The sequence below is a fragment of the Vigna unguiculata genome, chromosome 4 (genome assembly GCF_004118075.2).
Source record: "Vigna unguiculata cultivar IT97K-499-35 chromosome 4, ASM411807v1, whole genome shotgun sequence".
Classification (NCBI taxonomy): domain Eukaryota; kingdom Viridiplantae; phylum Streptophyta; class Magnoliopsida; order Fabales; family Fabaceae; genus Vigna; species Vigna unguiculata.
In genome coordinates this window covers 22,615,322-22,628,992 of record NC_040282.1, presented here as the reverse complement: position 1 = coordinate 22,628,992, position 13,671 = coordinate 22,615,322, and positions in this window count along the sequence as shown.

Here is a 13,671-nt window from a genome sequence, read left to right as displayed (position 1 = left end):
AAAGGAAAACAAATATTTAAATTAAAATATATTTTAAATGTTTGTTTACTTGAATCTTTTAAATTCTAATGAATCTCTTTTTTATACACTAATAAAAGTTATAATATATTACTTAATCAAAATGATACAAAGAACAAATAATAATCATAATAATAAAATTTTAACATAGATATTGTATCTTTTGAACTTCAATTATGTTGGATGGTGATAAAAAAATATTAATGACAATTACACTAAATCTTTTATATTGTAGTAAATAAAAGTTATTTATACAATTATAGTGAAAAATTACAGTATGATTGATAATGATTTAAAATATAAAAAATAATTAAATAAAATATATCGAAATAGTATTCTACATAATGAAAATAAACAAGAAATAAAAATATTAAAAAATTAACAAATGTTTACAAACAATTTGAGAGACTATTGAAAGAAATCGCACAAAGAAAAACAAATGTATAATTAAGGATATGATAAGTTGAAAAATATCTTAGAGATCTAAGAAAACTTTTCAAATATCAACATATATACTCAGTGGTTGAGAAATAACAAAAAATGTTTTAGTGAAATAAAAAAGTTATTCAAATGAAACAAAATCTAATAATAAGAATAATAAGTAAATTGTTTTTTTTTTTATATTACCTACTAGATGAAATGTTTGTGCTATTAAATACTTAAATTGAGAGTATTAAACATTTTCATGTGAAAGAAAAATATACATTAAATAAAAATATTAATAAATAATAGAAATATTCAAATGTGAGACATAATTTTTTTTAATTAAAACACATATTTTTAACATAATTACATAAAGGTTATGATAAGATGAAAAATATAATTGAAATGCGAATGAGTTTCATGACAAACCAAATAATTAGAATAAATAAAAAATTATATATATATATATATATACATATATATATATATATATATATATATATATATATATATATATATATATATATCTATGGTTATTTAATTAATTAGGAATATTTTAATAATTTAAACGGGGACGGGTAATATGGCGGGGATATGTACATCCCCATACCCATCCTCGTACCCAATTGAAAAAGTCGAGAATTCCCCATATCCATACCCATACCCATACCCATACCCATACCCAGTCAATGCGGGGATTCCCCGTCAAAACGGGGACGGGTTCAGACAATACCCACGCAGACGGGTTTATTTACCATCTCTATCGTCGATACATTTGGTTAGTAATTATAGAATTTCTTGTAGAGACTAAGAAACATTTTTAGTCTCTCTGCGTTTGCAATGATCACTTTTATGGATGAACAAAAGATGATGTAGAAATTGATGTATCTCTAGATGATGAATAACCTAAGTTTAAGTTTATAGGATAACATTTCCTTTTGTTATGTTTAATTTTGGGACAATTCTATGTTTCAGAAGTCTCGATGTATATATTATGTTAATATGATTATTTTCCTTTTGGATAACTTTACAAATATATTATATATCCCGAGTTATATACTTTTGTTTATGACGTGTCTTTATTATCTATATTTCATTACAAAAATGTGATATTACGAAATTAAATATGTTATTGAAATAAAATAAGATTAAAGTATTATATTGTAATTTGTCGTAAAAAAGTGAAATAAAAGTAATTTACAAACATATTTATTATTAGTTTCAAAAGCTTATACTAGTTCAATACAAGCATTTCTTCTTAATACCAACCCAATAATATTTATAAAGAAATAGAAAACATTTTTCTTATAAATTCTTTTTACAATCTCAAATATTTCTCATTATAAATTATTATCACAAGTTACAAATACGTATATATTAGATTAAGCTAAATGACCTTTCAATAATAATAATAATAATAATAATAATAATAATAATAATAATATTATTATTATTATTAAATTACAATTTCCTATAAATATTATACATGTTGAGAAAGACAACTATCATCATCTTATTATCTGTTATTTGAGTTGAGAAATTAGTGGTAGACGTAACTAATGTTGAGAGGACACGTTGGAACAGAAAATTGAGATGGACTCTTTCATACCAAGGGTCGAGATGGGCTGACCAAGACCAAAGTCAGAACAAGCCAAAATTTCAAACATGTCAAATCGGGCCAAAGGAAAGGGTTGGCACGAGGTGAAAGTCAAGATGACCTTGGTAGGACTTCATGTCAAGACCGGTGCCGAAGTTCGAGAAAGGTCGAAAGTCAAGATGAACAAGCCCGAGCCGAAGGTTGAAACGTGTTGTCCCAAAACGAAGGTCGAGACAGCTTGACCTCGGTCGAAGTTCGAGACTGGTCAACCTAAGTCGAAGATCGAAACGATTTGGAGGAGTTGTAGGTCGAGAGAGCCGACCCGGGCCAAAGGTCTAGATAGACCGATTTGGATCCAAGGTTGACATGGGTTCTAATTCGGTAGACTTGGCCTCAACCAAATTTCAACTGAGTCAACAAAATTCAAACGCACTAAATTCAACCCAGTCGCCTTGATGAAATTCGACAAATTCACCCCCAACCGAAATTTAGCCAATTCGGTCATAATGAAATTCAATTTATAAAGAAAGATAATAATAATAATAATAAAATGTTGTCATCGTAACAATATGTGAAAAATATTTTTTATCACTTATATGCATGATTTGTAAAATAGATTGAAGGTTACATTAGTCATTCAGCTAACATTATTCATCTTCCTCCTCTTTTAAATATTTGCAAGAATCAAGATTACAAGGAAACAATTTCAATATGCACATTCATTAAAACCTATAAAATATATTAAAACTACAATGAAGCATATAATCAATAATCAATTTGTAACAGAGAAGAGATAAATTTTATTAAATTTGCATATATTTGAACTCACTTATTTAAGTAAAAATGGTGAAAATGGTATCCTCATTTTTCTTTTTCATGAACGAGACACTACAAAAATAGTAATATTTGTAGAGGTTAAAATTATAAATTTAAGCAGTTAAAAATTGTCACAAATGAAATTTCTGACGGTTAAAATAACCGCCACAATTACACATATCAAAAACAATTTTTGACAAAAATATTTTAACCGCTGATATTGTTGTTAGAAAAGAAAACATAATAATAGCGATTAAAAACCACTACAAAATGCATCATATTTTGACGTTTAACAACCGCCACAAAATGCATCATATTTTTTTACCATTAAAATTCACAAAAAAATACATCATATTTTGACGATTAAAAACTGCCACAAAATATAGCATTTTCATGGTTAAAAACCGCCATAAAATATATCATATTTCACAACTAAAAATTGCAAAAATTATTTGAAATATTTTTTAAATTTCTTAAAAATCCAAAAAATAATTTTAGGATTATATAATAGTACAATCAACACATTTTCACGTAACCAACAACATATATCTATCACCCAGTACGTAAAATCAACCAAACAGGCATAGAAATCTTGAAAACAGTAAAGCCCTAGCTTCTTTTACTTAGAAAAATGCTAGCCAAGGACTCGGACACCCAAACAGTCGAGCATAGTAGCTCTAGGAATAGATTAATGAGCTGGAAAATAGTAGAACAGAACAGACACAAGGTCATTGAGATGAGCCTTACCGGAAACACGAAAATAAGACTAGAGAAGAAGTAGTATGAACTGAGAAACAACTTACGTGGGCAGAAAAATGGGTTGAGCTAACTTGAAGACGAAAGGGGATCCAAAACCCTAGCAAAGCTCACGAAGCAACCAAGGGAGAGGGAAAAGAAAACTGTTTCTAGAAAAATGCAAGAATGAGGGGGTTAGGGCTGGTTTAGGGGTTTTGGGCACCCTATGGGCCAACCCTTAGGCCCAACAGATGGTGTTAAGCCCTTTATATTTTTAGGGCAGAAAAAAAAGAGGGTTTTACACTAAACAGTTGTACAAAAACAAGAGAAATAATTGGTTTGAAAAAGTATTTTTTGACAAACACCAGTGTAGTAAGGGCTTTCTGCCCCAGTTATTTTCCACATTTTGCCTCGGGTGTGGAACCGAGGAATATTGGAGCGAGGCCAAAAGGGGTACCTTTTGGCCTCGGTTATCACCCGAAGCCATATACCCAGTTTTATGCCTCGATTGTTCCAAAATCGGTGTCATATACACAGTTTTCCGCCTCGGGTCAGATAGGACCGAGGCCATAGGTGAATTTTTTTTTAATTAAAATTTTCGCAAACTTTTTGCCTTGGTCTTGGTAGCAACCGAGGCATATTCCACTGCTTTTTTTTTAATAAATGTTTTGTTTTATATTGATTCCCACATTTAAACCTGCATATATTTTCAGACAGCAGCACAACCATAACAGAATATTTTCTCAAACATCCATAATCCAAAAACATTTAAAAGATAATTGAAATGTACACAATCAAAATACATATATCCTAATCAATACTATTGTACATTTGAATTATGAATTTTGCACATGCTATCCTACCAAACTTTATGGACTTCGCAGGAATTGGCAAAGGACTCTTGAATGTTTGCAAAATAAGACATTAAGTTAGTATATAGAAAGACAACTTTAGTATACCAAACTTTAGAATATTGCAAAGTAATTGTTTTAATTCAAAAATATATTACCGTGTCCCAATTAGTTGTAATACGAGCACGCACAATTGTTGTCATCCATTGCATTATATAGTAACTGCACTCATATGAGCCGGTTTGTCTATTAAACTACATTATATCAACAACATTAAAATAAATTAATGAAGAAAATCAAATCAAACAATTATAAATATATGGATAGAAATATCAAACCTGCAGGGAACACCATGCAAGACATTTTGCCTTAGTTGTTGATCTCCCTGACAACATGTTATGTCCAATAATTGAACTATGATAAAGGGAATAAGTTAGGATACTTTTATATAACATGTCATTTTCATAAGATTGAGATTAGGTTTCTACCAATCTATCACTTGTCTAAGATGGTTGGGGGGAGGGCGGTGCAAAGAGCAAAACCATACAACAAGGTTCTCCCTTAGGGAAACCACAAGTAATTGCCAATGATGTCTGAGAAGAAAATAAATTTATTTTTATGCATTAAAATGATAGATTATATTCATAAGTTAACAAAAATGACTTACCTAGCAATATAAGGGACAAATAAATTTCTTTTCCGCGTTGAAAGCATTCAGTTACATATGATTGGATGTCATCAAACTTGTTGCCTTCATGAGTGAGTTGGGGGTCTACAAACCCATATACATCATTCAGTCCATAGTTTCAGTGACACCAGACAAATACCTAAACATAAAGTTGTTTTGATATAAGTAAATAGATAAATATATCATATAACTATATATAATGATTGAAAGACTTACATCATCCATAACTGAATAATGGTAATATTCAGTTCCTCTTGTCCCCGTGCAAGCTCCAAGACATCGTGGGAATGCAAGTAAAGTGGGATGTCAAGATCTCTCCCAAAATGATAGCATCCAAGGAACCTGCATCGGGTTATCAGTTATGATTTCTGCAAGTTGGAGCAATGCACCAAGAGGATCGTCCAAAGAGAGAAAAATCTTCTTTGATTGAGGTTTTTCCTATATTGATGCAATTTCAGTTAAATGGAATATAATTTAAGTTTGAACATAATAAACATGTAAACTTAAAAATGTAGTATATTTGTGGGTTTAAGAGTCTGTACCAGGGAGTTAGTAATAACCAAATCTCTAGGCCAGGCAAGGAAACACTGGAATGCTTGTGCCACAGTATACACCTCATCTGTGGGCACAAGAACTAAAGCATACGGCATGAGAACCTCCTCTACCGTGACCTAACCTCATCCTCTAATAACTCCATGCCATGAAGAACTGTGGCTACCTCAAATACTTTTCCACGAGCCACTAGTGTCTTCTCTATACCATCCCAAATATATAGCTGACATGGATGAGTGTCATCCATGTCATCCTCGGGTGGAGCTGAACAACTCCCCTTTCCACTTCTACCTGTTAGAGTCAACGATTATTATTGTTATTCAATTACTTTATTAAATATCATTTATTCAATTCATAACTTATAGAAAACAAATTTACCCATGGGAGGCACAAATGGGTCTAGTTCTGGCGGAGGATCCACTAGCGAACGAATGCCATAATGCTCAAATTGGCGGATTAGTTCTTCTCTCACCTGCGTCGTGATCATTTCCTTCATTCTTTGTTCATAATCAGCACCATGACTGCATGAATACTGACGAGAGGAGGAACCAAAAACTTGGCGTATGCCAACTCCTGATCCAGCACCACGCACACGTCCAGGGTGCTTAGGTCGTCCAATTGCAGCAACAAGTATGTCATGACAACCTTCTAGAATGAATCCTCCTTGGGAGGTCTGCCCAACCAACGAATCCTACAATGTAACAAAAAAATTTATAAAAAAAAATACAATATAAAACATGAACGAGCTATTTAGATAAGATTTGTATCTTACAATTTTCTCAAAGATTTCTCGTGCAGATTCAGAAGTGTAGTTGCCCGATGAACGTAAACGGGCTAACTTCCACTTTTGATGACGTGATGGTGGTGAAGGAGGCTTAGTATCTTCACCCTCAGAAGGTGTGGGCCTAGATTTTTTCTTTTCTGTCAATATCTTCTCTTCAAGTTTTCTATACCCACAACGAGATAATATGTGTGGGTTTTATTTTGAGCACTTATGCTTTGAGCCTTTTCCTCTTTACCTATAACATATAAAACCCACTTTATGAATTAGTTAAAATTTGCATAATTATCAATTGTGCTATTGATGATTTCAAATAAACATACCTACCATCCCTCAGATGTCCGAAGCTCAAGAAACTGACACCATGTGTCTTCATCAATCCAAGTGTATTTCAACAATGGATTCTCATTCTTTTTATGTCCAAAGACATACCTAGACGTCAACTTGGTATTAAAACCACGAAATTTCTCAGCCACCAATGACAAACATTTTTGTTTAAGCGTCGCCACATTTGGAATATCAAATGTTAGCTGCAATATAGAAAATGTCATCAACAATATTTATCATATTATCAACAAAATCAAAGTATAACGTTAATAACATTAATATTAGTTACCAATATATCCTGCCATATCATTTCCCGATCAGCTTAAGTGACATGATCAAAAGATGGCATAAGGATTAATATTCTCTCTCGTGCCAACATTCCTAAATAGTTTTTGAAGACGTCCCAGAACGACCACTAGGCTCACAGTGTCGACGTTAATATCAACATGTGTTTTCTGACCTTTAGCTCTTTGAATTAAGAGATCTCTCAACCTAGTGGTTCCTCTGGTGGGTCTCTTAGCAGGTGTTTCATCCTCTGATGAAGTATAATGTTCAGCCATGTATATGTGAAATGAAAACATAAAAAACCATTAATAAGCAACATATAAAATATATATAAAACATTATTTAACAAAACACCTAAATTTTAACAAGAACATGAAATTCGTACATAAAGTTATTGATTGGTCATATGTAATTCCTTCATCGTGATCTTCTCGAATTGCATGTACATCATCAACTAGATGGATTTCATCAACGGTTGTCGTTCTTCTAAATGGGTGGGCGACAACAATATTAAGATCACTCATATTCTCTTCATTAGGGTCAATCTATTTTTTTCCATGAAGAGCGACAAACCAATGTTCATTTGCAGGATCTTTAACATAGAAAACCTGAGATGCTTGTTGTGCCATGATAAATGGCTCGTCTCGATAACCCACCTTTCGAAAATCCACTAGAGACATTCCTGATTCATCTATTTTGACACCACTCTTATTGTCAATCCACTTACATTTGAAACAATGGAATAGTAAACATGGTATAATCAACCTCCCATATCTCTTGTATTACACCATAGTATGTCCTTGATCCTACTACGGGATTTTGATCTTTATATGTAGAAAATTGTAGTGACTCAGCTTCAAGACTGACTCCACTATCTTGTACTGTGCTTTTATCATCAAGAGACTTTGTATAGAATGTGCAGTTATTGATTTCATAACTTGTACAACAGATGACATCAATTTCAACCCATTTGCTAACCACATCAAAGTCTCAGAGCATTGAGAATCTTTCAAAACCTCAGATTTAAACCAAGGCATGAATGTTCTATTATGCTCCATCAAATGCCATTTCTCTAATTGTCTTGGATTTTCTCTTTCACAATGACTTTGTGTGCAGATAAGTAGGCATTACCTCATTTGTGTTGTTCAATATGTATAGGTGTGCTTGCATCAACTCTTCGCGATTTTTGGTAACCACACTCACACCTGGATGCTGTTACTTATAGAACACCTGTTCAACCATGATCTGTGAGGAACTCCTATCGGTTTTGCTTTGCCATGTAATCTGAACAAAACTCGACACTTTCTTCAGCAATATATCTTTCGATCATTGAAGCTTCTGGACGATATTGATTTTTCACATACCCTTTCAAAATCTTCATGTAACGTTCAATGGGATACATCCATCTTAAGTATACTGGTCCACAAAACTTGATTTCTCTCACCACATGAACAAGTAAATGTACCATGATGTCAAAAAATAATGGAGGGAAAAACATCTCTAGCTGACACAAGATGATAACAATTTCGGCTTGAAGTTCATCTAACTTTAAAGGATCAATGACTTTGCTACAAATTGAAGAGAAGAATGCACACAAACGTGTTATAGTTTGTCTAACATTTTTTGGTAAAATTCCACGAATAGCTACAGGTAACAATTGTTGCATTCAGATGTGGCAATCGTGAGACTTTAGGCTAACAAGCTTCAAGTCTTGCATGGACACTAAACTCTGAATATTTAAAGAGTATCCTTGCCTAAAACTTGGGTCTAATTGCAAAAATGCCACCACGCCATTATATGCTTCGGTTCCTGGCCAACCGAGGCATATAAGGTGAGGTAAAATGGGAATTCTGCACTAGTGAAAGTTTATTTTAATAAATTTTACAAAGTTTTGATAAATAGAATTAAATAAATTAATTTGTTATCTTTTAAACAAAATGAAGTAATAAAGTATTACATTTTTTAGCTAAATAGGTAGGTTATCAGATGTTAAATTATTATTATTTTTTAAACTCTCATTTTCCAATTGGTTTACATTGAATGGTAATAATAATAATAATAATAATAATAATAATAATAATAATGAATTTATATTAAAAAATATATATTAATGTGAATATTAATATTAATGTTAATTTTATTAATGTTAATATTAACAACAGTAATCTATAACTATATAAAGAGATACATCAACAACAAAACAAATAAAAAATTTAAGTAATTAAAAATGATCCTGAAATAAATAAAAGTAAAATATGTGTCTAAATATAATAATAAAAATAATACAACAATTAGATATATGAAGAGATACACATCTTTGGTGTCTTCTTTTTTTTACAATTTTATCCTATTAATTATTATTTTTAAATTTAAATATTATTTATAATAAAAAATATTATTTTTTAGCTTTATTATTTTACTAATTTTAGTAACTACTTTTTTGAATTAATTACTCAGATGTAATGATAAATCAATAATAAAACAAATAAAAAGTGCAAGTATTTGGAACATGATCTCGTAGTAAATAAAAGTAGAATGTGTGTTTAATTATAATAATAATATACCGTAGGGATAATAATAATAATAATAATAATAATACGTTGCCACACTCACTACTCTCTCTCTAGGGTTTCTGAACCTTTAGATCCACAACAAGGTTCGAACTCACATCCATACAATTACTAATTAGCAAATGCACAACCCACAAGCCATTCATGTCTCATGATAATTCATACTCATATATGATTATATTATCACACTCCATGGTCAAGCATACATGCAAAATAATTAAAAACTTAAATTAACACAATAATGGCATACATCAAGTCCCCACACAACCAAGTACTCTCAACCACTTAAGCTAATATTATTCCTTATCATAACTCCTTGCATTACATATTGTAAAGATCCTTTTACCTGCATTTATATTAAATAAATATTTATTTATTTAATTTTCCTAGGTCTTACAATCCTGGTCGAAAATCAAGACGAGTTGGATGAGTCATAGGTTAAGACTGGCCGACCCAGATCAAAGGTCTAAATAGGCTGACCTGGGCCCAAGGTTGACATGGGCCCTAATTTAGTAGAGTTGGCCTAGGCCAAAATTTGACTGGGTCACCAAAATTTTGCCACACCAAATTTGGCCTATTCGTCCGACCAAAATTCAACCAAATTCAGGCAAGTAGGCCAAAACCGATATTTGATCGATTTGGCTCTGACTTCAATTCAGCCAAGTCAAAATTAAGCCTAATTCAGCCAAATTGGCAAAGGGCAAATTTAGTCACGACAGCCTCAACCTAATTTTGGTCGCGTCTAAACGTCAAAAATTTCACTAAATTCAGTTCAGTCGGCCCCGCAGGTTCCAACCTTTAGTGTTGGTATGGGATTTATCTAATGTGATAAATTGTTCATTAATAACCTTAGTAACTCTCTAACATGGTCTTGCTGATTAACAAAACCCCAATTCCAGTAGAAAAGTTGACCTTTATTAATGTCACAAGAGAATTTAACTTCTCCACTCTTCAATAGACATCAACAACATAGAAGTGTTTGGTCTCAATAATAACGGTGATTCTAGTTTTCTAATAGCATAATCAATGGTCCATCCAACCCAAATGGAGAAGATGTTTTTCTTTCCAAAACTTATAATTACCCCTTTTTAGTTTGAGAATACCATAATGGATACTAGAAATATTACGTATTGCGAAACTATAAATTTTTAAATACATGTTCATCATCATAATTTGAGATTATACCAAACATCATGTTTTACCAATGCAAACGTATATTAACGAATGAATCTAGTGATATAAAACTTGCTTATGGGCTAAAGTCTTAATTAATTTGATTCATATAACCAAATGATAAAACTAGTGTATTTTACCCATGCAAGCATGTCTTCCTGGCTGGTGACATAAAACTTGTATGTGGCTAAAATCTTACTTAATTAGATTCATATAAACAAGTTATAAAACTATTAAACTATGTTCTTTTTACTCTTCTAGATTCTTATGAACAATTTGAGAAATATAATTCAATATTTCATCTTAATTAATTATATAAATGAGTAAAAATTCATCTTATCACATATAGTTAATTATCATTAATGTTATTGTGTTATTATAAATATCAATCGATCAAGGAAATTATATCTCCTCTCTAATTTTTTAAAATTATATAACCTTCTTAGTGGTTTTAACCGCTAACAGAAGGAATGAGTAAGAATTTTTGTTTTGTAGTGCATAGTATTGGTTGTATTTTGACGTAGCATGTTACTAGGTTGAGACCCATGTGTACGCACGAGTTGTTTTTTTGTGTGTTATTGTTTTGGATTGCACATTTATTTATGTTTTATCTAAGTAAATATGGAATTATTTGATTATAGAAATTTAATTATAGATATGGTTTAGGTAATAAATTTAATCAAAAAAGGAATAGTATTATTATAATATAATATTTTTTTCACAGCAGAAGTATTATGATTACGTTTAAGATTCGATTTGGAGAATCTGATTTTGGCAATAAGTTATATTTATTATTTATGTTTTCAAAATATCTGGCCTTTTGTTATATGTTGCGTCTCGATTTAATTAAAGGAGCAAAGAAACGTTGGATTAAAACAGCCAGAGAAACGCTTTATTAAGTGTATTGTTCGGTTTTTGGGAAGAAGAACAAAACAAAACCCTTCAGAGTCCATAGCTTTGTGTTTCAGTTTGCCAGAAGGGAAAATGTCAGGTTCCAAACATTTTAGTTTCAAAAATTTTTAACAAAACTCGGTCATGTTCTTGGATCCTTCTAAGGTTAGTGTTAATTGAATTGTTTGTTTTTTATTTTTTTTTTCCTTTTTAATGTGATTTGGTTTGAAAGCAGTTGTTTTTAATGTGATTTTGTTTCAGAGTAGGAAATTTCTTAAAAACAACAACTATTGAACGTATTCCTTCTCGTTTATGTTTTTCCTAGGATTTTTTAGTGTTTGATGAAGCCTTCTTCTTGGAATGGGGTAAATCATTAGTAATAGGGATGAACTATTTTTCTGATCCTGCGGGAAATGTGCTTAACATTAAGTTTGATGAAAATCTAGTGGCAGAGAGGAAATTTCGTTGTGTTTTTCACTTATTAGGGTTCTATAATCTGCGATGCATGTGTTACGTATGCACTCTGTTTTATGGAGATAGGTACTTTCGGTTAAGAGTCTTTGACTCATATTGGAAGGAAGTTGAGTATCTTATGGTAAGCCAATCAAGGACTGGGATGACCTATGACCCTTTTGGTTCACCAAGATTTTTTCAATGTTGTTGCGATCGACGGTAAAATGTTGTATTCCTTACATATTTTGATTAATTTTGTGCAGGTATATCTATATTTACTAATTTTTGCTTTACTTGTAATGCTTCTGAACAGCCATACATTCTTCTCCCAAACGAATTTCAGATGTTTTCTCAGGATGAACTAAAACTTGATCGTAAAGTTGAACTTTATGACCCTGTTAGAAAAAAGTTTGAGCTGTTTGTGGATACAACAGATGTAGGCAATATTTTATTGTTTGGGTTGGCGGAATTTATGAAGTACTACAGGTTCAAGAAATGTTTTTTCCTACATTTGAGTTATGTAGGAAAAAATTAATTTATCCATAAGATTTTCTCCCCTGAAGGAGTAGAAATGGTCTATTGTAGGGATTTCGTGAGTGGAAATGACATAGAGCATGGTCTTGTTAATGAGTCTGTTGTTAGTGGCATTCTTGATAATGCTGACTTTAGTGTTATTCCTGATAATGTGTCACATATTAGTGATGATAGACTGGTGAAATACTTAACTCATTATGATGTTCGAAGTTCATGTTTGGTATACTTTATGTTTATGGCTGTATATTTCTCACAGTTGTATTGTTATGTAATTGATGTTTAACAGAAGAATTTTTGTTTGCAGTATCTGAATTCCAATTTTGCTAGACAGTTTTGGACAAAAGCCGCAAGAGATATTTGCTGACGAATGAAACTGCTATATATTGGCCTTGCTCAATTCGTTGGACTGGAAGGAGCAATTTTGAATGCTATCTGGTGTGTGGATGGAAGACGTTCTACAAGGGCAATGGCTTAGCTACTAGTGATGGCATAAAATTTGTAATAGACGATGATAAGAAAAATACCATCCATGTTGTAAAGGCTTAGGTGTGTTGGTTAATTTACTTTTTGGCTTCTTTGGAATGCCTTTATAGTTAGGTATCATGTTAGAATTGGAAAACAATTTCTGTTTTGTGAACTCCTGTTTAACTTTGAATTGTTATTTTGTTCAACGATGATATTTGACCAAGTAGTTGAGGTTGAAGATTAAATATTGTTTTAAATATTGTTAAAATGTTTAGATATTGATTGAGACTATACGTAATAATATTTCATTACTTAAAATGGTTGAATTTTTGTTCGTATATTAATGTGCTTTTAATGTAGTAATTAAAGTAATAAATTATCTGGTATATAATTGTTTAATTTTTGTTGGTATATTAACGTGGGTACTAAATTACTTGAATGTAACAATTAAAATAATAAATTGTCTGGTATAATAATAATTTATTACTTAAAATGGCTCCTTTTCTATGCAT